The 26,651-nt window shown below is 44.5% G+C and overlaps 2 protein-coding genes across 2 annotated transcripts in view; one reads left to right on the top strand and one right to left on the bottom strand.

Moving 5' to 3' along the window:
* The window catches only part of LOC111763539 (V-set and immunoglobulin domain-containing protein 8-like), a 146,313-nt gene that overhangs the window by 81,822 nt on the left and 37,840 nt on the right, over positions 1-26,651 (bottom strand). Inside the window, 2 exon segments of the mRNA XM_071207296.1 lie at positions 20,414-20,524; positions 21,567-21,637. The gene's annotated coding sequence lies outside the window, so the exon portion shown is untranslated.
* LOC105745887 (Fc receptor-like protein 6) overlaps positions 1-26,651 on the top strand; it is a 304,798-nt gene that overhangs the window by 37,986 nt on the left and 240,161 nt on the right. The gene's annotated exons all lie outside the window — the stretch shown is intronic.

The following is a 26,651-nucleotide window of genomic DNA, read 5'->3' on the forward strand; positions in this document are numbered from 1 at the left end:
ATCTGTTCCTTTACAGAAAAAGTTTTTGCCAACCTCTGGTTTAAATACTGTCAGGCTTGGGGAAGCTGTTATCACCATGACAGAGCCTCTAATTGGCTTCCCTCCTTAAGTATCTTTAGGAGGACCCAAAACTTTGAGGGGGAGAGTCAGGTGGATTCTATTTAAGCCTCATTCCTTCTTCCAGAACATCACCAGAATGAGAGAGATGAAGGTGTTATCTACTCTGTGGTGTATACAGCTCCAAAGAAAAGAAAAGGTGAGTGATCATGGGCCAAACTTGACATCTTTGATAATATCAAAGGGAATTTCTGGGCCTACATTGAAGATAGCACTGCCAAACCACCACCGTTACCACCACCACAGCTACCATCAACACCACCATCACACTCAAAACTATCACTACCATCATCAATACCACTGCATTCACCACCACCATTACCAATACCACCGCATTCACCACCACCATCACCGGTAACACCACATTTACCACAACCATCACCAATACTACCACATTTGCCACAACCATCACACTCAAAACTACCACAACCATCACCAATACTGTTGTGGAATTTAAGAGAAGTTCAATTATTTGAGTATGGAGAGGCCAGGACTCAGGAATGATTTTGAGAAGGAAAAATGGTTTATTGACGGCCGGCCGGACTCGGGAGCTTTCAGTTTGAATCCCGAGCCCCGAACAAGATTTTCAAACGTCTTTTATACAGAGAGGAAAGGCCAAATGGTCCCTTTGTTTCAGTTCTCAATAGGCTTCAATTAGCATATATCTTCCACATCTTAGGTAAGCTTTTAGCATGGACTCCAGACATTCTAGATAAGCTTTTAGCATATTTACTTTTTGCATTTCCCCTAAATACTTAACGTTTATAGCCCTTGCATTGTTAAACATTTCCTGGGACTGGAGCCGGTTCCACTGTCCCTAAGGGCAGGACTGTAGCCTCTTACCGTTCCACACCCACAAGTCAAACAACTTAGTTATCTCTGAAGAGACAAAGAGCCTTCCACCCATAGCCCACATCAATACCACCACATTCACCACTACCATTACCAATATCACCACATTCACCCCCACCATCACCAATACCACTACATTCACCACCATCACCACATTCACCACACTTCCACTACATCTCCTTCTTTATTACCACCATAACTAGAAGCATCACTATGACAACCATAACCACCATCCTCATCATCTCCACCACCACCTTTACCATCATAACTACAGGGAAGTTTTTTTGTCCTGTCCTGCATACTGTGAGGTAACAAAGGAAAGAGGGAAAAGAATGGTGCCACTTATCTTTTCCCCAGAGTCCAAAATCTAAGGAAACAAGACATCCTTGGCTATGAGAAGGAACCAAGAAGACTATGGGCTTCAGCTCAACTATCAGAGTCAGGGTGGAAGGGACAGGGGACGGTTTTGCTGTGTTACCAGAAAGGGGTGATATGGCATCATGGAAAGAGTTTGGATTGCTGAGTCAAAACTGAGTTCAAAACCTGACTCAGTGAACTCACTGACTTGACAAGTTATTTAACCTCTCTGAATCAAATCTATAAAGTGGGCATAATAGCTACTTTGCAAGACTATTGTTAGGTTGTCAGGAATAAAACCTGGGCTCTAGAAGCAAACCATAAAGATTGGTATATAAAAGGTGTTAAAAAAAAATCAGGTAGTTATTTTTTCAAATGTCTCGCCTGCTCTGAGATTTAAGTTCCTGATTCGTAAAATGGGTTTGAATCAGTCTAGGGCTTCTTCTTCCCATAAAGGGCCCTGGGGGAAGTGAACAGCCAGAGGGTCTCTTGAACTGGAGGGCGGTCTCCCCAGGACCTGATAGGCTACTGCTCAAAGCACTGCCAGAGGGCAATTGGGAAGGCAAGTGTGCATTCATTTCCTTCCTAAGAAGAATTATAATGAGGACTTAACATAAGAAAGAGAGAAAAAGGAACCAATCTCAAGATGTATGGTTTTCATTGACAAAATAAGGAAATAAAACCGTTTTAATCTTAAAAGGGCATCAAAGAGGAAGACGTGATTTGGGGTGATGGGAGTAAATCTGCTTCCAACTCAACCCTACTTAAAGCAGTCTTTCCCTGATGTTTTGTTAAAGGGATATGAAGACCAAAGTAAGGAAAGATCATTATATTCCAAGATGCTTATGGAAGGGGATGCTGGAAATTTTATCAATGGGAAGAATGCTTCACTGTTTGCAAAGATTAAATATTTGCCTTCAATTCCATTTCTTAAGGAAGTGACTGTAGGGAAATATTAACCTTTCTGAGCTTTGGTTTTCTCTTTCCAATATGAGAAGAAATCAGTACTTCCTACTCTGCAGGACTGATGCTGTTGTAGAATTTAAGAGAAGTTCAATTATTTGAGTATAGAGAGGCCAGGACTCAGGAATGATTTTGAGAAGGAAAAATGGTTTATTGACGGCCGGCCGGACTTGGGAACTTCTGTTTGAATCCCGAGCCCCGAACAAGATTTTCAAACGTCTTTTATACAGAGAGGAAAGGCCAAATGGTCCCTTTGTTTCAGTTCTCAATAGGCTTCAATTAGCATATATCTCTTCCACATCTTAGGTAAGCTTTTAGCATGGACTCCAGACATTCTAGATAAGCTTTTAGCTATTTACTTTTTGCATTTCCCCTAAATACTTAAAGTTTATAGCCCTTGCATTGTTAAACATTTCCTGGGACTGGAGCCGGTTCCACTGTCCCTAAGGGCAGGACTGCAGCCTCTTACCGTTCCACACTCACAAGTCAAACAACTTAGTTATCTCTGAAGAGACAAAGAGCCTTCCACCCATAGCCCACATCAATGCTAGATTAGATATATGCAATCCTTAAACCTAAAAGATTGCCTAGCATAAAGTAGGTGTTGAATATAGTAGGAACTATTTTAAAAATCTCTTTACACTTCTTTTTTAAAGATTTATTTATTTATTTTATTTCTCTCCCCTTTGCCCCCCCACCACAGTTGTCTGTTCTCTGTGTGTATTTGCTGCGTGTTCTTCTTTGTCTGCTTCTGTTGTTGTCAGCAGCATGGGAATCTGTATTTCTTTTTATTGCATCATCTTGTTCTGTCAGCTCTCCATGTATGAGATGCCATTCCTAGGCAGGCTGAACTGTCATTCGCTCTGGGCAACTCTCCTTACGGGGTGCACTCCTTGCGCACTTGGGGCTCCCCTATGTGGGGACAGCCCTGCATGACAGGCACTCCTTGCGCGCATCAGCACTGCGTGTGGACCAGCTCCACACGGGTCAAGGAGGCCGGGGGTTTGAAACGCGAACCTCCCATGTGGTAGACGGAGGCCCTAATCACTGGGCCAAGTCCGCTTCCCTCTTTACACTTTTATCCTTTTGTCTCCCTTGTTTCTCACTGTCATCCTTGAGAGGTAATTATTCATTTTGGCTGAGGACCCAGAGATTCAGAGGCTAATGATTGGTCCAAGGTAACACAGCAGGTGTGTGTTCCAAGTGAGACTAGAACCCAGGTCTCCTGCACAGGCCAATCTGTTTCCAGAGTGAGGATGAGGCATCCTGGGAAACAAAAGGATGCTGGGCTGTGTCCATGTCTCTAGAGAAAGAAAAATGGTCAGGAGGAGGTGGGAAGATGTGCTAATGAACACAAATGCTCTAAACAGTGCTTCTTTCCCCACAGCCACGCCTAAATCAACCTCTGGGAAGAAGGTGAGTTGCACCCCCTGCTCCTTTCCCACCCTCTGTTTTACATCACCTCCCTCATCCTGACCCGACTCTCCCACAGGACATTTCTACCATCTACGCTGAGGTGAGAGACAGCTCCAGGAATTTACCGTCAAGAGTCCGAATATAAGAAGCAGGATCGACAAGGTCTCCTTGGTGACTGTGAGGACATCCCCTCCTAGTAATGCTGCCTCCACCCACCCAGCCCACACACCCTTCCCTGGCCTCCCGTGTGCCCAGGAAGCCAGTGGGGCCCCCAAGCCCTTCTGTGGGTCCTTCAGTTCCTGAGCCCAGCAATGAGGGAGCCCCTAAGCCCCTTGTCCTGGATGGAATCTTGAGGAAACTGGAGGAGCACCAGAGAGCAAGGACCCCTCTTAGCAGAAGACCAGGCAATGACATGAGAAGATACAACACACACACACACTTAGGCTCAAGCAGTAACCCTGGACACGGAAGTCACAGAAGTTTCCATGCCAGTGGAAGGGTTGCCATTCCTGTTCTATATGTGTATATATGCACCTCTCTTATAGCATCTCTGTCCCTTTATATGAGCTTGGCTTGACTCTGAAAGGAAAGAGCTTCAACTCTGTGGAGGGCTGGACCTGGAGCAGCACCTCTACTGCATTTTCAACTTTTGAGCCACTGCAGCCCAGTGGGACTGAGGGGCATCTCGGAGGTTCAGCACCAACAAGATCAGCAGGGAAAGGGCCTGGCCCCGGGTATATCATGGAAGTCTGGACACTGGAGCCAGAGCCCTGCAGGCCCGGGGACCTCTGCCTTCAAGGGCAACCCATTGTCTGCTCAAGCCCCTTCCAGGTTCGCAAAGAAGGATCTGATGCTTGCCCCAGAGTCCACATTTGTGCAGTATGTTAAGAAACTCAGTTACCCTTTACCTGGGTCCTTAGACACAGGGCCCCAATTACTGTATACCTTGGATAACTGATCACTTGTCATAGATAATAACAGAATTCTGAGCAGAGGAGGAAATTTATTTGCTCTTGAACATCCTCCAGGGGAATTCAGGTCATGAGTCACTTGACATTCCTTATATCTATTTTAGAAATGGCCACTGTGTCAATACTTTATTGGTATTTCTGTGTTCAAACAGTTATTACATTATATTCTGTTCCTAAAATAGGAGCTCGGCTCTCAAATACATTGTTAACTAGAAAACTGATTAGATTATGACTGTTTCAGTGATCATACAATGCTTGCTCTCTTTTTTTTGGCCAAATTAAATGAATAATTACATGGAATTACAAAACTGCTTAGGGTGGATGGTGTTTTATAACTATTGATTCCTCAGATGAGTTGATTTGCATTCAGCAGAAGAACACAAAAATTACACAGCTTTTCTTGCTTAAAAAGAAAAGCAATGTCTTAGTTTTTATCATTATATTATGGTTATATAATATGTTAACAGTAAGGGAAGCTTGGTGATACATATATGGGAACTCTGTACTGTTTTTGCAACTTTTTTGGGGAATATGAAATTATTTCAATATAGGAAGCTTAAAAAATCATTTAAAAAAGATACAAGGTTGTAGAACAGGAGTTTTTAACCAGGGGTCCACAGACGGGGTTCATGGAAAGATTTCGGGGGCCCATGAGCTTGAATTGAAAGAATCAACGTATTATCTTTATTTTCTCTGACCTCTAACTCAAATCTAACATTTCCTTCACTTATGAAAGTATGCAATAAATTAATTGCAGTAGCATTCATTTCACCTGACTGGAAGAGGGGTCCATGGGACAAAAATGTTAAGAACCCCTGCTGTAGAACATATTTTTGTTAGCAGAGGTATATACATTTGTTTCACATTGTTTATCAATATCAATCACTTGCAGTGCCTGAGAGTTTGATTTGGTTCCTTCAAGGAATCCATCCTCCTTGAAGAATGACTGCAGTAATAAAGGATTGGTTATACTTGCTCCAGTGAGGCCCCGGCTCCAGCTTCATAGGCCCCTGACCTGGAGTCACAGAGCCTGAGGTCAGAGTTACAGAGGCAGGACTGCACTTGACCCCATCCACCTCTCCAATGAAGGAGAAGATCAATGTTACCTGGAGGCTCCTGAGCCCTGGAGCTGCAAATATCTATGATCCCCTTCCTCTAAAATATCATTCCTGAAACTATGTTGGTATATGGGGGGGGGGGGGTTAGTAAATCTAAAACTTCTCTAAAAACAAAGTTTCTTATTAAAAATAAAAAAAAAATGGCCCCAGATCAGGAGCAGTGACATCACCTGGGATGCTATTAGAAATGCAGACTCTGCCCCAACTCCAGAACTGCTGAGTCAGAATCTACATTTCAACATGATTTCCACATGATTTGTATGCACTTTAAAGTTTAAGAAGCTCTGGTCCACCTATGAGATACACACTTCAGGGAAGGACATCCATCCGCTCACCTTTGGGTGCTTACTTGCCTGTAGTACTGTGCTCTGGATGATGACAGTGGATGAGAATGACACCAGTACAGAGATTAGGCACCGGAGAGTTAGTTATCTTTTTTTCTCTTTTCTCTTCCTTCTCTTCCTTCATCCCAGTCCCTTTTCTATCACTCCTGATATTGTTTCCCCTTCTTCATCCTACTCCCACCAGTCCTTGTGTTACTGGATTTTGTCTAGGTTCTTAGCTATGCTGCAGAAATGAATTTCAAGAGCACGGTGGGTGAGTTAAGCCAATAATTTATTCAGGTAGGGAGGGAAGAGACATGGGAGAAAATAACAGACCAGGGGTCCTAGGTAGAGAGGAAGGAGCTGAAAAGGGATAAAGAGGGCTGATTTATAGATTACAATTCCCCATCATAGATTATAAATCCCCAGGTTTACTTGTGTGGCCACGTGGCAGAGGAAAAATGATTAGAGCAACCCACAGAGGGCAGGAACGGGTCCAGAGATGAGACAGCAGGGCGAGAGCATGCTCAGGCCCCCAGTTTGCTTTATAAACTATTAATTATTCCACCCCTTTGCTAATGGTAGGGGAGGGGTTCCACCCATCAGTCCTCTAGTGAGAACCCAATGATAAAGTTCCTAGAGAACATTTGGGGCTTTTCCTTGCTCCAAGAAGTTTTGTTCTGGGTAGCAGAATCCTAGGGGTGGGGGTCTTCCAGCAGCCATCTTGGGGCTTACTGATGTCCACATGGACTCTACCAGGTTCCACATCTGTCTGTTAATTCCCTGTCTTATTACCTACTTCACTAGTCCATGCCCAAAATAAACTAGGGCTCCCTTCCCTTTGCCAACAATCACAGAGACCCTGCTGGGAGGGCTGAAACCAGGCAGGCCATAGGTGCAGGGCTCCACTGAGCAGTCGGGATGCACCAGCAGAACCCAGGGCCTGCCACTGCCTCTGTAGAAGAATCGCCACCCTGTACAGAGTCAAAACCTGGACAAGGCAGTTCAGGAAGACAGAAACTGGAAGATGGGGACTGGGAAGGGACCAGCCCTTCCAATCGTTCCCATAGACCCCTCCTTCCTGTATTCTCATACCATTCCTCCTCCCTTCCCTTCCACCAGTGCTACTCAGCACAAGGTCCACCACGTCGTGTCAGTCTGCAAATTGATTTTACTAGTTCATGGCAAGATAAGTAGAAAACCTGAAAACAAGAATTTGGAAATTTTTTTACCAGTCAGACAGGGTAATTTTATATTTGTTTAATCATAAAAAATTAGGGCTTGTATTTTGTATGTCTTTTTAAATTTTCTTTTTCTCTTAATTTACTTTTATTGTATTCAGCAAAAATATAGGTCCACAACAGACTGGAAATCAAAAAAGAAAAATGGGTCCTTCACCACAAAGAGGTGAACAGCCCTGGTCTACATACACACACACTCACATACATTCACACTGTCTCCCTCACACACTCTCACACACTCTCTCACACACACATTCACATACACACACCTCTCTGGCACTTTGCTCTATCCCCAGAAACTCTCACCACCTCACACATACTCTGCACTCTTTTTGCACAGCTATAAACATCCTTTTACCTTAGTCTAGAAAAGAAGAGGTTGGGTTTTTCCAAAATGAAAAATTACTAAGAAAATAGAAGAAAGAAAATCTCCCCCAAAAAAGAACATAGAGAAACAAGAGCTTTCAGAGGAGACCCAACTCTTGGCCCAGACTCCCACTGGTTTCCCTGACAGCACACCCTGCCCCAAAGCCCTGTTTCCAGTGCTCAGTCGTTGGAGCAGGAGCCGACTTCTGTTCCTAGAGAATGGTGGGCAGGGGCAGGTGGGCCACCTCAAAGGGAGGTGAATGGAATTTCACAGTTCCCCAGGGACAGACCCTGCCCACACTGAGGAAGGATGCGGTGGTGAGGGCAAGAGGGTTGCCCCCCACCCCTCCCTCTCTAAGCCATCTCCTGCCATCTCCTGCCATCTCCAGCCTGCCTCAGCTCTGCTGGCTGCTGGACTGCCCTTCAGCAACCCCCACACATTCTCAAGGCTCTTGCACCAATAAATTATTTTTCTCTCCGAGGCAGAACTAATGCAAACACTTATCCAGCAGGGGTGAGCAGGCTGTGCCTCCTCTAGGGCCGTGAGCTCTGTGGGGGTCAAATTGCTTACAGGGTAAGAGAGGAAAGAACTCTCAAGCTGGGTTCTGGGTGAGGCAGGAGCCTGGGGCAGCACCTCCAGGGAGAGTAAAAAAACTGCAGCTGGGAGCCTCGTGGCTGCCCTCTGGTGGCCGCCGGGGGAGTCAGGGACTTGAGCACTGGCCTACACTGTCATCTGATGCTTTGATTGGACAGCTTCACCCAGAGAAGTGATTAGAGACCCAGTCCATTGTCTTGGATATGGCCATAAATTTAAGTGCAAACGATGAAAATGGAGCACGTGCAACCATAAAAAGGAATGAAGCTCTGATACACGCTACAACATGGATGAGGCTTGATACACCACAGGGAATAAAATGAGCCAGACAGAAAAAGATAAATTGTACATTATCTCACTTATATGAACTACCTAGAAGAAACAAATTCATAGACACAAATTGTGGATTCAGGCTATCAGGGGCTGGGAACAGGGTGAGGGGAAGAGGGAGCTATTGCTTAATGAGGGCAGTTTCTGTTTGGGGTGATGAGATAGTAGGAATAATTGACGTTGGTGATGGTGTGACCCAAGGTTAAGAATTAAATAATCATGATTACTGGAACATTATATAGATGCTTTTTAACCAGTCAAAAGTGTTCATATCTGACGGTGCTAAAACTGACTGACTTCATCTTTTGTACGTGGCCATTTCAGACTAAAATCCTGTCATTGTAATGATTACACCAGACAGATCTTACCCTTGTATATGAACTTTTCTATTGAAAGAGTGACCACTCCACCTTCCTCTGTTTGAAAACCAGATGAAAAACCTTGTATGTGACTGTTTTTGGGTATCTGCCTCTCCAGGATGCCTGATCACTGACATGGCTGTAACTTGGAAACTCACTCCTGGTCAGTACCTGCCCCCATCCTGGTTCAGCCTCTTAATGCTTATTAATGAAAGAACCTGTACAAACTCTACCCCAGTTATTCATTAGCATCCTGATCTTATAAAATACTAGAATTTCTGCAAATCAGGCAGGCATTTGGGCCATGAGGCCTACTGTGCTCCTTTGCATGTATAACCAAATAAACTCTTTCTCTCTTTGAAACCCCAGTGTCTCAGAAATTGGCTTTAAAGAAGCACTAGGAGAAAAGAATTCACTTTTGCTTGCTATCAGTGGTAGCACTGAGGCAGGCCAGTTTAGGGAATGGGAAGACGAGTCTAAAACCCTGCAGAAAAACAGGGCTGTGAAACACAGGGCCAGGGAACCCCGTCTGGAAACCCCCCGAGGGAAGGACCCCACCTGAAGGCTGTGGAAGGACCCGGCCAGAGAAATCCAGGTGAAAGGAGATTTCCCTCAGGGTCAAGGGAAAGCCCCAGATATCCTGAAGGGGCCTCACCTTTGGGGAACTGATGGGTGGGGTGATCAGTCAGAATAGCAAACAGCTGGGGCCCCTACCCCAAATATTAGCAAGGGGCAGAATAATTAATGGTTTAAAAAGTAACCTCACAAACCAAATCTCTCTCTCTGCCTGGAGCAGCCTGCACCTGTACCGGGGTATCTGTAATCTGTTCTTTTCATCCGTTTTTATTCTCTTCTCCCATTTTTCTTAGTAAACTACTGGCTTAACTAAACCAGCATATTCTTAAGTTCTTTTTTGTAACACAGCCAAGAACCTAGAGGAATCCGGCTTTAGCACAATAGTGTGAATATAATCAATACCACAAAACTGTACAGTTGAAAGTGGTTAAAATGGGAATTTGGAGTTGTATATATGTTACAATAAAAAGGTTTTTTTGAAAGTTATTTAAAAAAAAAAAAAGGCATGCCCCTTCCCTAAAGTAGGCAAGTCACACCATTGGGATTTCTTTTAATTCCAGGTTTGTTAATTTAGATTTGGCTGGGAAACAGGATCCTCTATATTTTTATTCAAATGAGCACTCACTAAACAGTCTTGTCTCCTTCACCTCAGTATCAGTTGTGATAGTAGTAACTACAAGGAGGGTGTACAAGACACAAAAGGACCCAGGCTTTTTCATCTAATAATGGGATATTTTGGGTCCTGCACACATTTCCTAGTGCCTTCAGCACGACTGCGAGAAGCTGTGGTTGTCAGAACCTGGAGCAGTCAGTAAGTCTGATTCTTCATCTTCTGTTGCTTCTCAATACTTTTCTCAAAGAGATCCTTCTCTTAAGTTCTTTGAAAGAACATCCCAATCCAAGTTATACTACATTCCCAGGTGGGGTACAGCCCAACAGTATTGTTCTTTTTATCATCACTGTCATCATGATCAGTCATCTTCACAGGAGTTCCTGACCACAAACAGCTTACACATGGTATATAGTGATGGTTTATATAGGCACGGTCTATAAATGTTTGTTTAAATCATTGGTGTACACAAGGCAGGACTCCAACAAATGCTTGATGAATACATGAATGAATCAATTTTCCAGTTTCCCCTTGTCTAATTCAATAGAGCACAATCTTGGCTTTGTTTTTTTCTTGTTGTTTTGTTTTTGTTTTTGTTTTTTAATGCAGCCTTCTTTCAAACCTTTGGGAAGTTATCAAAAGTAGACCCCACTTGAACTGCAATCTCCTATGAGCTACTTCATCCTACTCCCTCTTTCTCCTCTCTCCTCCACCCTTGGGTTTTCAAAAGTCCTACTCCTACTCACTTCCTGAAGGGCTTGGGCAAGGTGCAAGGTCAAGTGCAACTCCTGGGTGGCTCAGGGCCCTTGAAGCACACAATCAAGCTCCTATTCAGGCTTTTCCAAGCTCACTCAGCTAGGAAGCAGCTCCTTCCATGGTCTTCTGTGCCAAAACCCAGCCTTCCTGCCGCATCAAGGCAGCCGCCCACCCTGGATGACTAGGGAAGGCAGTGCATGGGCTCTCCTGGCCCAGGGCGTCCTTTGGGGCTGGCCAGTGCCTGGTGGGATTTTGTGGGCTGATGAATCATTTAGCATCTACTTTCAGGACAGGAAGGAGAAGGCAGGCCCAGAGATAGGGCTTGCATCAGGTTCTGCCTGCCCCTCTCAGCCCCCAACTCTGCACCATCCTCGTGAAGCAGTGCCCAGAAGGTCTGCTCACCCCCCAATAACATCCCTGCCCTCTTCTCAAAGCTCCCCAAATGCCTGTTTAAAGTCCCTCCTTCCTGCCTGCCTGTGCTTCCTCTGCTGCTTTCCTGACTCCTTCTCTCTCCCCCTTTTCCCATCACTCCTGCTGGGAGAAGCCCAGGCCCCATTCTACCCTCAGGCCTGTCCAAATAGTGAGGCCAAGTGTGAGTGGCCTGGGACACCACTTCATATCCTGCCAGGACTGCACCGGCCTGAATCTCTGCACCAAAGGGCTCCAGGTGAATGTACAGTTCGGGCAACTCTTGCAGCCATGGCTAGCACCTGCTCCTCCATCCCTGGCCCGCAGTGAAGGTGGGCTAATGACAGGTGCAGATGGTTTAGGAAGCCTGCCTTGGCAGCAGACTCAGGCTTCCCACAAGGGCCCTGGTAGGCAGAGCAGAGCTCTGGCTGCCAGTTGCTCTCTTAATTAAGGGATGCGGGAGTGGCCCCTTTGAACTCACCAGCTAATTTAGAGTGCACTCCCCTTTTGGCTGGGTAATTAATGTGGTGTGAACCAGTGATTAGGAGAGATGGGGAAAGTCTAATGCACACTTACCCCTTTCAGGGACCTGTGCCTCTAGCGCAGCCTTCTTCAGCCCATCTTTCTTTGGTAGCCTCAACAGTGGGAAGATTTGCCCTGCAGGGACTGGGTATTTTGCTGGTCCTTTCCTGACCCTCCCTTACCCCTTCCCCCAAATTTCACTCAAGTAAAGGGTTTCCTGACAAAGAAGATGGCAACTCGTTCCTGCTGGATGGATCTCTGTGGGCAACCTTTTGTGCTCAGAGAGATTGTACTGCCCACTGCTGCCTCCGAAGGAATTTGGATCTGGCCCTACTCCAGCACCCCAGGGCCCTATGACTCCAGGTTTCTGCCACTCTAGAGACATTCAGTCAACTCAGCAGAATATTGGAGGGATCATTTGGAAAAACCTGTCCTTGAGGATGCCCAGGGTACAGAAACAAGGAGGACCTGAGCCCTGCCCTCCTGGAGCCCCTAGTCTGCTGGGAGAAGAGAGTTAGAGCAGGATACAGCTTACACCTCAAACACCTTTACCTGCATTTTTGGGGCGTTCCCTCTTCTCTATGGCTATTAATAGCAATGGTTAATATTTGAGTCTTACTATGTGTGACACTATTCCAAATAATTACATGTCTTCGTTCATTTGGTTTGAATACTTTCATCTGCACTAATCTGTGGGTACTTGTATTAGTCAGTCAAAGGGGTGCTGATGCAAAATACCAGAAATTGGTTCGTTTCATAAAGGGTATTTATTTGGTGTAGGAGCTTACAGATGCTAGGCCAAAGTCTATTTTCACATGTTGAAGTATGATGGCTGCCAATGGCTGTGAGGGTTAAGGCTTCCTGGGTTCCTCCCTTCCAGGGTCTTGCTCTGTCTGAGTTCAAGGTTTCTTTCTTCCCAGGGCTTGCTTCTTCCTGGGCTCAAGGTTCCTCTCTTCCTGGGGCTTGCTTCTCTTTCCTCTGTGAGCTTACTTCCCGGGGCTCCAATTTAAGGTTTCAGCATCAAACTCCAACATTATGAACCCTCAACTGTGTCCTTTGCCATGCCTTTTATCTGAGTCCCCACCCACCAAGGGGTGGGGACTCAATGCTCTAATTAAGTGGCCCAATTAAAGCCCTAATAATAACTTAATCATACCGAGGTAGAGACCAGATTACAACATAATCCGATATCTACTTTGGAATTCATAACCATATCAAACTGCCACAGTACTCTTTAAAGCTCACCTCAAATATCTCCCCCCGCACTGAGCCCTCCCCATACCTCCCAGCCTCCCATGGGCTGGACCAGACATCTGCCCTCTGGGTCTCATGGCACCCCTTACACACAGCTGGCAATGCTCTTTCCACACTGATTGTAATTATTGGGTTACATCTCCATCTTCTCCAATAACTGAACTCTTTGAGGGCAGGGGCAATGTCTTTCATTTCAATGTCCCACCACCTGGCACATAAGTACATGCTCAATAAATGTTCTGGCAAGTGAATGATGAAATTAACAGTGGTATCATAAATGAGCCCCTCCCATAGCCAAGGAGCTTCCAAGTTCTGTGAGGTCTCCTTTGCTTCTGGCCCTTTAACTCTAGATATTTCCTTCCTAGTTCAGATTCTTCTTGATTTTTCCAAGACCAACTCAAAGTCCTCCAGGCTCTTTTTTTTTTTTTCTCTCTCTCTCTCTCCCTTTATTTTTTTTTTAATGTTACATTCAAAAAGTATGAGGTCCCCATATACTGCCCACACCCCTCACCTAACTCCTCCCACATCAACAACCTCTTTCATCATCATGGGACATTCATTGCATTTGGTGAATAAATTTTGGAGCACTGCTGCACCACATTGATAGTGGTTTACATTGTAGTTTACACTCTCCCCCAGCCCACCTGTGGGCTATGGCAGGACATACAATGTCCAGCATCTGGACAACTCCAAGCCCTGAAAATGCCCCCACATCATATTTCTTCTTCCCTCTTCCTACCATTGAAGCTACCGTAGCCCTTTTCTCCACATCAATGCTCTTCACACTATTGCTCTCTGACCATCCCCTTTTGCCTTCTCTCACTAGCTAGTTACTCCCAGCTCAAAGCATCAATAGCTCTCTCCCTCCATGCAGTGCTTCACAGAGTGAGCCCTCTGGCTTCAGTATCACTGGCAGCCCCTGTTAAAACTACAGATTCCTGAGCCCCAGCCCAGACGTACCGAACCAGAATCCATAGGGTAAAGGCTGAGAATCCAAATGTTTAACAAGCTTGAGAGTCACTGATCTCTAGAATAAAGCCTCCAAATACAGGCATACCTCATTTTATTCGGTTTTACTTTATTGGGCATTGCAGATATTGCATTTTTTACAAATTGAAAGATTGTAAATGCATCTGATGGCACCATTCTCCCAACATCATGTGCTCACTCCATATCTCTGTGTCACATTTTGGTAATCCTTGCAATATTTCAAACTTTTTAATTACTATACGTCTGTTCTGGTGATCTGTGATCAGTGATCTTTCACGTTAATCTTGTGAGTGTTTTGGGGCACCCATATAAGATGGCAAATTTGATAAACATTGTGTGTGTTCTGACTGCTCCATCAACTTACCTCTCCTCTTCTCTCTCCCTCTCCTAGAGCCTCCCTAGGAGACTGAGACACAACAATATTGAAATTAGTCAAAATAAAAACCCTACATTGACTTCTAAGCATTCAAGTAAAAGGACTAACTCTCTCACTTTAAATCAGGGGTTCCTAACCTTTTTAGTTCCATGGACCCGTTTGCCAGTCAGGTGAAAACCACGGACCCCTTACTAAGTCCACACTATACTGTGTGTTATTTAATAAGTATATCACACCCACACCAACATGTCCCCACAAGAATTTTTTTTTAATTTACCATCAACAGATGAATAGATAAATAAAATGTGGTATATACATACAATGAAATACTAGTCAGCAATAAGAAGGAATATAGTACAAACACATGGGATAACATGGATGAATCTTGAGGACCTTATGTTGAGTGAAGCAAGCAAGGCATTGAAGGACAAATACTACCTGACATCTCTGATATGAAATAAGCAAGCCAAGATATCTCAGACAGCTAGAGATTGGAACATAGGCTTAAAGGAATTTGGGGGGGCAGGCAGAGAGGAAAGTTGTGAGCTGACGTCTACATGGGGTGAAGTATATGATAAGCTGAAAGAAAGTTTTTGTACAGGGAACGGATAAGATGGGGACATAGGGAAACTTTGGGTGTGGCTTTGCGAGCCTGAGGTGGGCTAGGGTTGGGAGGACAGATCAGATGGCCCAAGGAATTGGGGGAAGGGCTGGGGGGAACAGTTGAAGGTGGGAGAGTGTCAGGTATAAGGTTGAAACTATAATGTTGAGAAAACTCTTTACAAAATATAAGAAGGAAGGATTACCTGTTTAAGGTGCTTAAGAGGGGGTATCTGGCACAGGGGCAGGCTTCTAGGGAGTGTGAGTGCTCCTTCTGTCAGTGTGTTAAATCACTGGATGGAGACCATACAATAAATGTGAAGGTGTATCCACATTCTGGGGAGACCCGATGTTCTCAAACAGAGGGAATTTTGTCTATCAGGAGAATCAGTGGCTCCCAATGGGTTAGGGCAGTCTAGTATGTCAAGCACTCAACATTGTTGCAAGTATCTGTAAATCTGGTTCCTTGAGTAGTGAAGATTGATTGTCACTGGATGCCCTAAGGGGAGGGTGAGAGAGGTATAGAATAGATGGAAGCAGGGTAACTGGAGGGCAATGAAAGTGCTCCACAAGATCATGTACCATTGGATAAAGGACATGTTACCTTATATCAAAAATGTATAAAAGTCTATAAGCTAAAATGTGAATCATAATGTAAAACATAAGGAAACTAAAAATTTAGAAATTTGTACAGTCTAAAATATAACCCATAATGTAAACCAAAATGGAACCATGTTTGAAAGCTGTTTCAAAATCTTACCTCAGCTGCAGCAAATGTAACATGAACTTGTTAAAAGATCATTGCTGGGGAAGGGGGAAAAGGGCTTGATGTTGGCTATATGGGAGTCCTCTATATTGTATATGTGAATTACTGTGATCTAAAACTTTTTTGAAGACAAAATTAAAAATTAGAAAAAATTTAAAGAGAAAGGATGTTGACACTGAGGAAGAAATGAAAGAAAGTGCCTTGCCACTGTACATAGAGGGCAAAATCTATTACAGTGATGAAAGGCAAAACATTAAAAACAAAGCTTTATAATACTTTTCATTTTTTAATACACCAATTTATTTCTACTTAATTTTAGTATTTCTAAGTTAGTATACATATTTATAATCTTTAAACCCATACTATACTTCATTTTCCTATTAACTGAATTTGGCAATATATTAGGCTTCATTGTTGAAGAAGTTTTGGACCACAGAGAGGTTCAATGATGGCAGGGGAGAAACACTGGTGTGAGGTGTTATTGATTGGGGGGCATATGGTTGGGAGGGAGTTCTCCAAGGCATGTATATAGGGGACATAAAAATGTTCTGATATATGTTGGTATTTTCATATTAGTTACAGCTACAAATGACAAATGAGGGAGTGCTGAGTTCCTACTCAGGGGAGCTCTGTCACATTCCCCAATGGAACAGCAATAATCCCTGAAGTGCAACAACAAAGAACAACAAGGAAGGATGGTCCAATGATGAGCCCTTGATACTAATGATAATGCATATGAGCCTGTGTGCCTGAAATATGCACTAGGTCTAGAGCTGCAGGGTGCCCAAGAGTTACCTCCTGAGAGCCTCCATGTTGCTGAAATGTAGCCACTCTCTAAGCCATACTCTAAGCCATTTACTCATGTAAATACATTACTTTCCCCCCAGCATGGGACATGACTCCCAGGGATGAGCCTCCCTGGCACTGAGGGATTACTACCCATCACTAAATTGTAATGCAACTAGAAAGAAACCTTGAATAAAAGGTTCTACTCAGACCAGCAGAATATCTCAGCCTACCTGTATGACCATGTGTTAAAAACTGCTTTTTGACCTTGAATAAAAGGGGGAAATGGCAAAGACAAATGAATTTATATGGCTAAGAGTAGTTGCTGAAGGCAGGGAGAGGGAAGAAGAGAGGTGATGTGGGGGCATTTTTGGGACCCGGAGTTGTCTGAAATGATATTGCAGGGTCAGACGCTGGGCATTATATATCCTGCCAGAACCCACTGAATGTACTGGGGGGAGTGTGAACTACAGGGTTTAAACTATTATCCATGTGGTGCAGCAGTGCTCCAAAATTTGTTCACTTAGTGCAATGAATGTGCCACAATGATGGGGGAGGTTGTTGGTGTGGGAGGAGAGGGGTGAGTGGTTGGGGGTATACGGGAACCTCTTATGGTTTTTTTTAATGTAACACTTTTTGTGATGAATATATCTTCAAAAAAGGACAATTTACAAAAATAGTGGGGATGGGGGAATGGGGAGTGGGTCATATGGGAACCTCTTATGTTTTTTTAGTGTAATATTCTATGCAATCTATTAATTTTAATAAAAGCAAATGTGTTAAAAAAATAAAAATAAATGCAAGCTCACAGACCCCTTGTCAAGAACCCTTGCTTTAAATAAAAAACTAGAAATGATTAAGTTTCGAGAGGAAGACATGTCAAAAGCCAAAATAGCTGAAATGTAGGCATGTGGTAAACAGCCAAGTTGTGAATGCAAAGGAAAAGTTCTTGAAGGAAATGAAAGGTCCTACTCCAGTGAACACATGGATGATAAGAAAGTGAAATAGGCTTATTGCCGATTTGGAGGCGGTTTCGGTGGTCTGTATAGAATATCAAATCAGCCACAACATTCCCTTAAGCCAAAGGCTAATCCAGAACAAGACCTAACTCTATTCAATTCTATTAAGGCAGAGAGAAGTGAGGAAGCCATGGAAAAAAAATTTGAACTTAGCAGAGGTTGGTTCGAGTGGTTTAAGGAAAGAAGACATCTACATGACATAAAAGTGCAAGATGAAGTGGCAAGTGCTGATGTAAAAGTTGCAGCAAGTTATCCAGAAGATGTAGCTAAGATATTTGACAGACATAGCTACACTAAACAATAGACTTTCAATGTAGACAAAACAACCTTGTATTAGAAGATGCCATCCAGGATTTTCATAGCTAGAGAGAAGTCAATACCTAGCTTCAAAGGACAGGATGGTTCTCTTATTAGGAGCTAACATAGCTGGTGAATTTAAGTTGAAGCTCATCCTCTTTTACCATCCCAGAAATTCTAGGACCCTTAAAAATTATGCTAAATCTACTCTTTATTGTGTTTTCTAAAGGAACAACAAAGCCTAGATGACAGCATAACTCTTTACAACATTGCTTACTGAATATTTTAAGCCCATTGTTGAGATCTACTGCTAAGAAAAATTTTCCTTTTAAAATATTACTGCTTATTGGCAATGCACCTGGTCACCCAAGAGGCTGATGGAGAGGTAGAATGAGATTAATGTTTTCATGCCTGCTAACACAGCATCCATTCTAAAGCCCATGGATCAAGGAGTAGTTCTGACAGTTAAATCTTATTATTTAAGAAATACATGTTGTAAGGCTATAGCTGCAGTAAATAGTGATTCCTCTGATGAATCTGGACAAAGCCAACTGAAAACTTTCTTGTAAGGATTCACCATTCTAGATGCCATTAAGACCATTCATGTTCATGGGAGGAGGTCAAAACATCAACATTAACAAGAACTTCAAAGAAATTTATTCCAGCCCTCATGGATGACTTTGAAGAGTTCAAGACTTCAGTGGAGAAAATAACTACAGATGTAGAGGAAATAGCAAGAGAATTAGAATTAGAAGTGGAGCCTGAAGATTTACTGAACTGCTGAAAACTCATGTTAAAAATTGAATGGAAAAGGAGTTGCTTCTTATGGATGAGCAAAGAAAGTAATTTCTTGAAATGGAAACTACTCCTAGTGAAGATGCAGTAAAAATTATTGAAATGACAACAAAAGATTTAGAATATTCCATAAACTTTGTTGACAAAAGCAGTGGCAGTGTTTGAGAGGACAGACTCCAATTTTGAAGGAAGTTCTACTGTGGGTAAAATGCTATCAAACTACATCTCATACTACAGAGAAATTTTTCATGAAAGGAAAATCCAGTTGATTTGGCAAAATTCACTGTTGTCTTATTTTAGGAAATGGTCACAGCCAAACCAACTTTCAACAACCACCACCCAATCAGTCATCAGCCAATCAGCCATCAACATCGCTGTAACACCCTCCATCAGCAAAAGGATTATGACCCAGAAGGCTCAGATGATGGTTAGCAGTTTTCTTTTTTAGTTAGCATTTTTTATAGCAATAACGTATTTAAAAAAATTTTTTTTCAGTTGCAACAGCTGGGGATTGAACCCAGGACCTCATACATGAGAAACTGACTCTCAACCACTGTGTCACATCAGCTCCCCAGCAATAAAGTATTTTTTAATTACATTGATATTTTAGGCATATGCATAAGCCAACAAATTCTGTGTGACTCACTTTATTGCAATATTCACTTCATTGTTATGGTCTGAAACTGAAACTGACCCTACGATATCTCCAAGGTATGCTTTACTTAATCCACTTTTCAAGGCATCCACAATCTCTTCCACAACCTCCCATTCCACTCTGACACACTTCAACCCTAATGGATTTCTTGCTATTGACTTCATTATCCCTGGACCTTAATTTGTATTTTCTCACCACCAAGACTTTGCCCACCCCCAACCTCTGGTCCTCTCCTTTTTTTTTTTTTCAGTGTATCCACATAATGTCCACCTTCAAGGTCCAGCTCAAAATCCACCTTCTTGAGAAAAATGCCCTGCCCCATATTAAGCCAAGGCCTCTTTCCCTGCAGCATTGACTCTCTGTGCTCACATAGAAGGTACCTGTCTGGGATAGGCCTTTGCGTGCCAGGTGTGTCTTGTTTCTACATTTTGATAGGGTGGGAATTCTATCCCAAAATGTTTCCATGCACTCCTTATCCCATGCCTAGTTCCTCCCCAGGTCCAAAGCAGAGCAGCCAAATGACTGACAAGCCAGGGGTGCTGAAGGACCAGACACTGGGCCAGCAGGGAGGGAAACAACAATTTCTCCCCAAGACTTCCCAAGTGATACAAAGGAAAAGGAGAAACAGGGTGAGGAGGCAGCTGTGGCAAAATAGACCATGCTTTGAAGGTTGAGTTTCAAATCCCAGCCCAGCCATTCTGTGACTTCAGCAAGGTGCCCCACTCACTCTAATTTTCAAGTGCCCCCATCTCTAAAAAGGTGACAACAATATCCTCTCAGTGGAGACTCGTAAGGCTTATAGGGTGTCAAATATGTGGCCATTCCTAGTGAATGGTCATTAACAAATATTCATTAAACATCCATAATGTGCTCCATACTGTGGGAGACACAGACAGGGTACAAGACCTTGTTGGCAAAACAGTCTGTGAAGACCAGGAAACAGTAACAGAGCAATGTACTGAGGGCAAAGACAAAGGGGTAGACATCCTACTTACTGGAGCACAGAAGAGGAAGTTTCCCACTCAGGCAAGGAAGGTCTTCTGAAGCAGGCCTCTACTGACACAACTGTGCTGTCTGGAAGGATAAATGGAACAGTCTGGTTGTGCCTGGTAGAGAAACAACAATTACAAAGCTTGGAAGTGTGGCATAGGTGGCTCTGAGAGTAGCTAACCATGGCTTGAAATGTCTAGAGAGAACAGAGTGGAGATGGACAATCAGCTTGGAAAAGCAAGAGAGTCTTAAAGGCGGTTGAGGGTTGGAGCCTTTATCCTGAGGTCATTGGGATGGCCACAAAAGAATTTTAGGCACAAGAGAAGTGTCTTGCTCAGAATTGCAATTTAGAGGGCTCTTTCTGGCTACAATGGGAAGGACAGACAGCTTTGGGGAGGGTTGTATACAAGGAAGCCCAGCATTAAGCGAGGAGGATGTGGGCTTGTGTGAGGGAGCTTGCCGCCTGAGATTACATTAGCTAACCATGGCCATGTGAAAGAGGCTGACTTACAAGAATCTGTTCCTAAGAAAGCCCAGCTAGACCTCTAGCCAATTTCCACTTTACTTTGGATATGTTCAGTTTTAGGGTATCTTGTTCTGAGTCAAGATTCCTCCTTGTAGACATGGGACTTTCCAGAAGAACCACAGTTCTGTCCGTGCATCCACTTGACCTGGAATGTCCAGGACTTTGGTTGTGAGAATTTGCTGCCTCTCCAGAGAAGGTGGCTATGTGGTCTCTGAAGAGTTTGCTTCTCTGGGAAGGTAAATCAGGCTGGTGGATGACCTGTTCTCCGAGAGCTGAATGCCACTCTCCAGCTGCCTCTTGCCAGATATCTGGGCAGGGCCCTTCCACCCTGAGTGAGCACCCAGGAGATGGAGAAGGGTTGGGAAGAGTGGAGCAATTTCCTGAGCAAAAATTAAAGTTAGAGAGATGCAGAGATGCACAACTCTGGGAGGGAAGAGGCAGCATCAGTGGGTGCATCCATAAGACCCATGGTCTTTCATGGTCCAAGGCAGTTAAAACCAAGGTCAGTGGTACCTGGTGGTTCAGAGAGATTGGTGTGGGAATGCTGAGTGGTCTGGCAGTGGTAACATATGAACTTTCTAAATACAGATTGGAGAGGGATGGGGAGGGGAGAGTAGAACAGGGCTCCCTACCATCTGAGGAGTGTCCTTCCAACAGCCTGTGGGAAAGCTGGAGGCTGGGAGCTTGCTCTCTCTGCAGGTCTCTATAAGGAGAGGTAGATATTGGGTGAGGATAAGATGCAGGAGCAGGTTAAATATGGACGACGTGGGCTTGGGGGTGGTTGGTGAGTGTGTGATGTTGGAATGACTGATATGTCAGGACTCTCCCAACACTGGGTGATCCCACCATCTTGTCTGTTGTCTGGGGTCACTTCTTTGGTGAGCAAGTGAGTGAATGATGTGACAAGGGCCATCATTACAAGCCCAGGAGATGGAAGCAGAGGGTGGCAATGACCAAGACACTTTTATTTACATCAGAGACTCGTAGGGACTTTAAACTGCTTTGTCCAGTGGCCCCCTCCCCTGGGTTCCTGGCCCTGAGGTCTTCAAAGACCCTGCAGGTTTCTTCAGCCTTTCTAAATGTGTGGTAGAAACATACCTTAGCCCTCAAAGTAGGCCTCAGTCTGCTTAGCTCAAAAAATCTTTCAAATCATGTGACAGGTGAGGTGCTCTTAATGGTGGAAGAAATCAGTAGGATTGATCTGGTGCAAACCTCTTACAAGTGAGAAATCTGAAGCCTAGAAAGGGGGGAGAGATTTGCTAAAGGTCACAGGATGAATTGGTGACAGCCAAGGCTAGATGAACCCTACGAGTCTTGATTAAAATCCAGGGCTATCTCTTTATATGTTATGTCTCTATTCTGCATTAACATTGAAAGCCATCACCAGTCAGGACAAGGGAAGGGAATAAAATGGATGAGAGGCAGGATCTGTGGCTGGCTGAGAGTTCATCCAGAAGAGGCCTCCTGAGTCAAACTCCCAGAATCAGTCTTCTTATTCTGCCCTGCGCCCCCATGCTTAACACTCAGGGAAATCCTCAGCAAATGCATTCCTTCATTCAATAAAACGTATCGAGCATCTCCTACATCCTAGACAGTGGTGGGCACTGGGAGCACAAAGATGAAAAGGAAAGTGTCACTGCCCTTGAGGAACTCACAGTGTAGCAGAAAACACTGACTCATAAGCTGACAGTAATAACAGAAGGATAAGACAGTCATTGTGGTGAGCCCAGACCAGGGGGTCTCAGAGGAAGACCAGGCTGCCCAAGGTGAGGGGGAGGTCAGGGGGTGGCAGACATCGGCCAGAGAAGGAGCAAGAGGGCACTTCCAGGCAAGGGGTTCCCCACATGCCTCACACTCAATATGCCCCCAGCTCGAGTCAGCATCTTACCCACTCACCACCAGGTCCATATCTCCTCCAGTGTTCCCAGTGACAGAGAAGGGCTCCTAGTGGACCCGAAGGGCCTGGGGACTCCTCTTTCTCCTTTACTGCCCAAATATAATCTGCCCCTGTCCTCCTGATTACTCTTGTCTTCATCTCTCTCCATTCCTGCCACTCCTCCACTCCCAGGGGCCACCTTCCTCAATACAAGTCTCCTCTCCCTTGGAGGAATATAAACAGCCTCGGTCTTGCCCCACCTCGAGAGTGCTCTCCCCTCCTCTGCTGGTGTGATCTTTCTAAACATGCATCTAATCATGTTACTCTCCTGCTTAAAACTGAGCCCTCCCATGACTCTAAGAATAAAAGCCCAAACTCCAATGTAGCTTTCAGGACCCTGCAGGATCCCACTCCCGCCACCCTCTGCAGTAATTTCTCACTCTCCCTGCAGAGAACTACTTTCAGTTCCCCATTTTACCTGCTTTCTCCCCAGCCTTCGTGCACGCTCCTGCGTCACCCGCAGCACTTCCCATTGCCCCTGCTGCACTCTGCTTGACCTGGCTGATGCCCATTTCTTCCTCAGGTCTCAGCTTAAGCACTTCTCCATTTCCTCTCTAAGCCCCCAAGGTCACAAGAGGACTCCCCACCATCCCCCCTGTGTTCTCTCTTGGCATCCTGTTCTTCCACATTCTAGTACCTGATATATTTTAATTGCTTGTGTAAGTGCCTGCCTTCCTCTGTGAGCTCCATCATCACGAGGACCGGATTCTCTTTTCTCTTATTCCCAGTACCTGGCACAATGCACTCCCAAACCAAAAGGAGGAGGTGTGGGTGGAGGGACCCTCATTAGTGCCACACAGTTCAAGCACATGCTGGAGAGGGATGAGGCCCGAGGGGCAGACCAGAGTGACGGGTTCTCTCTTCTTCCAGCCCTGCTGCCCTTTGCATGTACTGGAGCCCAAGTGCAGGGGCTGGTGGGGGACTCAGTGCTGCTGGTGGCAGAGCACCCCCCTCCCAGATTCCAAATCCACGAGGACCTCTGGAGATCTCTCTGGCCTTCGGAGGAGTTTCTGGCTACGTTTTTCCGGGGCTCCCAGGAGACTCTACCACTCCCACTTCCTGGGCTGGGCCCACCTACACAGCAACCTCAGCCTGGAGCACCAGCCACTGGTGTCTGAAGATAGCGGCAACTTCTCTGTGCTGCTGGTGGACACGGGAGGCCAGGCTCAGACCAAGACCCTGCAGCTCAAAGTGTACGGTGAGTGCACCTGACACCAGCTCCCCACCCTACGACCTTCCACGGGGCACCTGACAGGAATCCTCAGTCAGGGGAGCTGGGAGCACGGGATCCGGAAACCTCATGCCTCTGACTAGCTTAGTGATCAGGGGACGGCTGCTCCCTGGCAGGCACATCTAAGGGAACCTTCCTGGGGAGCTCCTATCTGAGGCGGCCAGCCTTTGCCATCACATGGTCCTTGTCTGAACTTCAAGTTGGAGTCCAGCTTGGACATTTCTCATTTCAGTGGCCTTGGGCACAATACTTAACTTCCCTGAGCATTACCTTTCTCATTGTAAAATGAGAATTGCAAAGTCACTATGTAGAGAGGCTCTGTGGGTGAAATGCATTGATGTTTGTGAAAAAGTCTAGGATGGGCCTGGTGTATACCTCACCAATTCTGAAACATCATCATAGCTGATAAGGCATGGAATTGTTTTGTGTGCCACTAAGAAAGAAAAAAATGTGGCTAATTTAGCCATGACACAGTGGGTTTTTTATTTTATAAAATAAAATTATAATTAAACTATAATTAAAATTTTAGAAATTTTATATTATATTTCTTAAAAGAGCTCCATTTAATGTATATAGAAAGATTTTTAAGTAAATATCATTCAAGGGTTGTCTTGGTTATGCACCATTCCAAAATCCACTGGTATAAAAGCAACTGTTTTTATTTTTTGCCATTCTTTCAGGGGACAGCGCCTTGATGTCATATGAATCAGTCATACACTTGCATTCAGCACTTAGCTAGAGAGTGTAATTCAGCTCAGGGCTGGCTTGGGCCTCTTTTTCCAGCAAATCTACCTTTACCTCCTCCACCTCCACTACCACCGTCCCTTCCCTCATCACCTCTACCTCCACCACCATTCGCACCATCACCTCTACCACCTCTGCCACTTCTATGACCACCTCCATCATCACCTCCACCTCCACCACAACCTCTACCATCACCACCTTGACCACCATCATCTCCATCACATTTCTACTAATCAAGGAAGTATGGCCTTTCAGTTCTCGTTTACCTATCTAATGGGTGAGAAGAGATGTGTAAGGGACCCTAACCAGTCTTTCAATAAAACCTCAGAAATATGGAGAGAGTTGGGGGGAAATATTTGAACTTAATAATGGGGAGTATGTACATGTGACAACATGGATGAACTTGGAAAACATCATGTTGAGTAAAATAAGCCAGAGACGAAGGACAAATTTTGTATGATATCACTTACATGAAACAACTAGAATATGCAAATTTGTAGAGAAAATAGATTACAGGATACCAGGGGAGGACATGGAGATTCAGGAGTTAATGCTTAGTGTGCACAGAGTTTCTATTTGGGGTAATGGGAAAGTTTTGATATGGTTAGTGGATGGTAGCACACCATTGTGAATTTCATTAACACCACTGAATTGTATACTTGAAAGAGGTGAAAATGGGAAATACTATGTTGAGCATGTGTTTTTCTTTTTGAATGGGAAGTAGGGATGGCAGCTGGAAAACAATGAAGGAGACAGTGCCACTGAGCAAATTCAGGAGGAGAATTTAGAGAGAGTAATCACTGTCCTTGAGTGAGCCGCTTGGGGTGCCTTTGTGGAATTCGATGGCTGCCCTTCTGGATACACACAGCACTGTATAGGCTGTATGGCCTGGCAAGCAGAGGGCTGGCTGGATTTCAGCCCTCCCCACTCCTTACCCTTCAGCCCTTGTGCAGTAAATAATCTGCACAGCCACACAGGCAGTGCTGGATTCTGTTCCCCCTGAGTGTCAGCTGCCACACATGGGAAATGAGGACACTGAATGTGAAAATACATGCAGAACCCATACCACTAAGCTCTAAAATGCCTTGTTTTCAGCATCTGAATTACAGATTTTAAGGAAATTGCTGTTTTATTACTTCCAAATACATAGCATGATTAGAACTAATTGCACAGAGACACCAAGAAGCAGTCCTTAGGAGCCCTGCCTTGACAATAGATAAGAATGATTTGAATTAGCAGATCTCTTACTAGAAATGCATGTCAACCCAGCAGAACTGAAAACAAGGACACAAACCGATATATGTACACCAATGTTCATAGCAGCATTGTTCACTATTGCCAAAAGTTGGAATCAACCCAAATGCCCATCAACAGATGAGTGGATCAATAAAATGTGGTATATACACACAATGGAATACTACTCGGCTGTAAGAACAAACACACTACAAACACATGTGATAACATGGATGAATCTTGAGAACCTTATGTTGAGTGAAGCAACCCAGACATTGAAGGACAAATACTACATGACCTCAATGATATGAAATAAACAAGCTGCCCTAGATAGCAAGAGACTGAACGATAGGCTTACAGGAAATCGGAGGGTGGAGGAAGGATATGAGCCGATGTCTGCAAGGGTGGAATTTAAGACGAGATGGTGGTAAGTATGAACACAAAGAAGAGATAAAAGGGGGGCAAGGGGTTGCCTTTGGTTGGGGCTTTGCGGGTTTGAGGGTGGCTGGGGAGGGACGGATGGGTAACGTTGCCCAAAAGGGGGGGAGGGAGGGGTAGCATACGAACACAGGA

This window comes from Dasypus novemcinctus, chromosome 13 (assembly GCF_030445035.2).
Source record: "Dasypus novemcinctus isolate mDasNov1 chromosome 13, mDasNov1.1.hap2, whole genome shotgun sequence".
Classification (NCBI taxonomy): Eukaryota; Metazoa; Chordata; class Mammalia; order Cingulata; family Dasypodidae; genus Dasypus; species Dasypus novemcinctus.